Genomic DNA, 5,000 nt, shown 5'->3' on the forward strand with positions numbered 1-5,000 from the left:
TACTTGGATAACTGTGGTAATTCTAGAGCTAATACATGCAATATAAACACGGACCTTATGGAACGTGTGCTTTTATTAGACTAAAACCAAGCGATCATTTGATCGTTAAATTGGTTGAACTCTAGATAACTTGCAGATCGTATGGTCCCGTACCGACGACAGATCTTTCAAATGTCTGCCCTATCAACTTTTGATGGTAGTATCTAGGACTACCATGGTTGCAACGGGTAACGGGGAATCAGGGTTCGATTCCGGAGAGGGAGCCTGAGAAACGGCTACCACATCTAAGGAAGGCAGCAGGCGCGTAAATTACCCACTCCCAGTTCGGGGAGGTAGTGACGAAAAATAACAATACAGGACTCATATCCGAGGCCCTGTAATTGGAATGAGTACACTTTAAATCCTTTAACAAGGACCTATTGGAGGGCAAGTCTGGTGCCAGCAGCCGCGGTAATTCCAGCTCCAATAGCGTATATTAAAGTTGTTGCGGTTAAAACGTTCGTAGTTGAATTTGTGCTTCATACGGGTAGTACAACTATATATTGTGGTATGTACATTACCTTATGTATGTAAGCGTATTACCGGTGGAGTTCTTATATATAATTAATACAATGTATTTTTTATATATTCCTCCTATTTAAACCTACTTCAGTGCTCTTCATCGAGTGTTGTTGTGGGCCGGTACAATTACTTTGAACAAATTAGAGTGCTTAAAGCAGGCTCCAAATGCCTGAATATTTTGTGCATGGAATAATGAAATAAGACCTCTGTTCTACTTTCATTGGTTTTTAGATCAAGAGGTAATGATTAATAGAAGCAGTTTGGGGGCATTAGTATTACGACGCGAGAGGTGAAATTCTTGGACCGTCGTAAGACTAACTTAAGCGAAAGCATTTGCCAAAGATGTTTTCATTAATCAAGAACGAAAGTTAGAGGTTCGAAGGCGATCAGATACCGCCCTAGTTCTAACCATAAACGATGCCAGCTAGCAATTGGGTGTAGCTACTACTATGGCTCTCTCAGTCGCTTCCCGGGAAACCAAAGCTTTTGGGCTCCGGGGGAAGTATGGTTGCAAAGCTGAAACTTAAAGGAATTGACGGAAGGGCACCACCAGGAGTGGAGCCTGCGGCTTAATTTGACTCAACACGGGAAAACTTACCAGGTCCGAACATAAGCGTGTAAGACAGATTGATAGCTCTTTCTCGAATCTATGGGTGGTGGTGCATGGCCGTTCTTAGTTCGTGGAGTGATTTGTCTGGTTAATTCCGATAACGAACGAGACTCAAATATATTAAATAGATGCTTTCAGGATTATGATGTTGAAACTTATATAGCCTTCTTTCATGCGTACATCTTGAATGTACAAGTGTTTGAATGTGTTTATATAAGTGGAGTCGTACCTGTTGGTTTGTCCCATTATAAGGACACTAGCTTCTTAAATGGACAAATTGCGTCTAGCAGTAACGAGATTGAGCAATAACAGGTCTGTGATGCCCTTAGATGTCCTGGGCTGCACGCGCGCTACAATGAAAGTATCAACGTGTATTTCCTAGACCGAGAGGTCCGGGTAAACCGCTGAACCACTTTCATGCTTGGGATTGTGAACTGAAACTGTTCACATGAACTTGGAATTCCCAGTAAGTGCGAGTTATTAACTCGCATTGATTAAGTCCCTGCCCTTTGTACACACCGCCCGTCGCTACTACCGATTGAATTATTTAGTGAGGTCTCCGGACGTGATCACTGTGACGCCTCGTGTGTCACGGTTGTTTCGCAAAAGTTGACCGAACTTGATTATTTAGAGGAAGTAAAAGTCGTAACAAGGTTTCCGTAGGTGAACCTGCGGAAGGATCATTATTGTGTTCCATATCCGTAAGAAAAACAAACAAACAAACAAACAAACAGACAAGCAAACAAACGAACAAAAAGAAAAAAAAAAAAAAAAAAAAAAGAAAAAAAAAAAAAAATTTATATAATTATTTTGAATCCATAATTCTTTTTATTCTTTTTCATTCAATTTGTGATCCATCAATTATATCATATTAAATATAATATATGATGGTACATTTTGTAATGTTTTTTCTTATTTTTTTCTTTTAAAAACCTTTAAACATGAAAATAAAAAGTTGTACTTATTATTCATTTGATTGAATGATAAGTTAATTTGTTCACAATAACAAAAGTGGTATATATTTATTATATTATTATATATACATAAAATGATTAAAAAAATACAAAATAATTGAATCATAATAAATACCACCACTGTATTATTGTTGAACTAAGACATTCGCAACTTAATAAAAATGTTTAGAGTTAAATATATTTGATATATATTATTGAAAGAAAATCAATTTATATATTATTAATATTATTTAATTTTACTCTTTCAATTAATATATGCAAAAAAAAATTGACATTTGTTATAAATAAAAATAAATAAAAAAATACTCTAAGCGGTGGATCACTTGGCTCATGGGTCGATGAAGAACGCAGCAAACTGTGCGTCATCGTGTGAACTGCAGGACACATGAACATCGACATTTTGAACGCATATCGCAGTCCATGCTGTTATGTACATTAAATTCAATTTTAAAGTACTGCTTGGACTACATATGGTTGAGGGTTGTAAGACTATGCTAAATAAGTTGCTTATTCTTTTATAAAAATAATTGAATTTAAGCAAATGTGTATATTATTGGATTTTAAATAATTCATAATATTAATAGCAAAAAAAATAAAGATATATAATGAATTTTATTTATTATATATTCTTTAAAAAAAAAATCCTCTCAAATAAAATGAAATGATGAAAATATTGAATCTAAGTATTCTTTACAAAAAATTTTCATATTATTTATATATATATATAAAATAATAATTTATATATGTAATTAAAAGGAGGAATGTCTAGCATAAAAATTAAATTTTTTATTCTAGGATTGCCTCATTTTACATTATTATTATTTTTATATATTTACAATATATAAAAGGAGAAAAGAAAAATAGAGATGAAAAGATGATATAATTTTTTTATTAAATTGTGAGAAGATAAAAAAAGAATATTAAAACAACCTCAACTCATATGGGATTACCCCCTGAATTTAAGCATATTAATGAGGGGAGGAAAAGAAACTAACAAGGATTTTCTTAGTAGCGGCGAGCGAAAAGAAAATAGTTCAGCACTAAGTCACTTTGTCTATATGTCAAATGTGAGATGCAGTGTATGGAATATCTTAATATCTAGTATGAGAAATTAACGATTTAAGTCCTTCTTAAATGAGGCCATTTACCCATAGAGGGTGCCAGGCCCGTATAACGTTAATGATTACTAGAAAGATATTTCCAAAGAGTCGTGTTGCTTGATAGTGCAGCACTAAGTGGGTGGTAAACTCCATCTAAAACTAAATATAACCATGAGACCGATAGTAAACAAGTACCGTGAGGGAAAGTTGAAAAGAACTCTGAATAGAGAGTTAAATAGTACGTGAAACTGCTTAGAGGTTAAGCCCGATGAACCTGAATATCCATTATGAAAAATTCATCATTAAATAATTAAAAAAATAATGTGCATTTTTTTCATATAAGGACATTGTAATCTATTAACATAATAAAGTATTTATCAAAAGATCATTGGTGATATTAAGTTTATTTAAATTAATTTGCTTTTTAAGCATATTAACATAAAATAAATACTAATGATTTGATAAAGTGTTGATAGATTTTATTATATATAATGCTAAAATTCATTTTTTGAATTTTACAAAAAATTTAATATCTATGATATTAATATTTATTTGTATGCATTTATATGATTAACAATGCGAAAGATTCAGGATACCTTCGGGACCCGTCTTGAAACACGGACCAAGGAGTCTAACATATGTGCAAGTCATTGAGTTATATTAAACTTAATGGCATAATTAACTTAACTTAAATATAATGGGATTAATTTTTAGTCTATTTTTTAATAAATAGTCAATTAATTCAATCCCGGGGCGTTCCATATAGTTATGTATAATGATAATTTATTATTATTTATACCTCTAACTGGAGCGTACCTTGAGCATATATGCTGTGACCCGAAAGATGGTGAACTATACTTGATCAGGTTGAAGTCAGGGGAAACCCTGATGGAAGACCGAAACAGTTCTGACGTGCAAATCGATTGTCAGAATTGAGTATAGGGGCGAAAGACCAATCGAACCATCTAGTAGCTGGTTCCCTCCGAAGTTTCCCTCAGGATAGCTGGTGCATTTAAAAATTATATAAAATAATCTTATCTGGTAAAGCGAATGATTAGAGGCCTTAGGGTCGAAACGATTTTAACCTATTCTCAAACTTTAAATGGGTAAGAACCTCACCTTTCTTGATATGAAGGTTGAGGTTATGATATAATGTGCCCAGTGGGCCACTTTTGGTAAGCAGAACTGGCGCTGTGGGATGAACCAAACGTAATGTTACGGTGCCTAAATTAACAACTCATGCAGATACCATGAAAGGCGTTGGTTGCTTAAAACAGCAGGACGGTGGACATGGAAGTCGTAATCCGCTAAGGAGTGTGTAACAACTCACCTGCCGAAGCAACTAGCCCTTAAAATGGATGGCGCTTAAGTTGTATACCTATACATTACCGCTAAAGTAGATGATTTATAAAACAATTTCGATTGATTTATAAATTTTGAAACTTTAGTGAGTAGGAGGGTACAATAGTGTGCTTAGAAGTGTTTGGCGTAAGCCTGCATGGAGCCGCTATTGGTACAGATCTTGGTGGTAGTAGCAAATAATCGAATGAGACCTTGGAGGACTGAAGTGGAGAAGGGTTTCGTGTGAACAGTGGTTGATCACGAGTTAGTCGGTCCTAAGTTCAAGGCGAAAGCCGAAAATTTTCAAGTTTTTAATAAAAAAAAAATATTAATAAAAATATATTTAAAAATAATTAAAATACTTGAATTATTTTGAACGAAAGGGAATACGGTTCCAATTCCGTAACCTGTTGA

The 5,000-nt window shown here is 34.0% G+C and overlaps 1 non-coding gene and 1 pseudogene across 1 annotated transcript in view; both read left to right on the top strand.

Annotated features, from left to right (window-relative positions):
* The first annotated feature begins 2,448 nt into the window (after positions 1-2,448).
* On the top strand, positions 2,449-2,629 carry LOC129252819 (5.8S ribosomal RNA; annotated as a pseudogene).
* A 442-nt stretch (positions 2,630-3,071) lies between these two features.
* Positions 3,072-5,000, top strand: part of LOC129252820 (large subunit ribosomal RNA) — a 3,987-nt gene continuing 2,058 nt past the window's right edge. The window contains exon 1 of the ribosomal RNA XR_008583661.1: positions 3,072-5,000. This exon is cut by the window's right edge and continues 2,058 nt beyond it. This is a non-coding gene — a ribosomal RNA (large subunit ribosomal RNA).

This window comes from Anastrepha obliqua, unplaced genomic scaffold (genome assembly GCF_027943255.1).
Source record: "Anastrepha obliqua isolate idAnaObli1 unplaced genomic scaffold, idAnaObli1_1.0 ptg000392l, whole genome shotgun sequence".
Taxonomy (NCBI): domain Eukaryota; kingdom Metazoa; phylum Arthropoda; class Insecta; order Diptera; family Tephritidae; genus Anastrepha; species Anastrepha obliqua.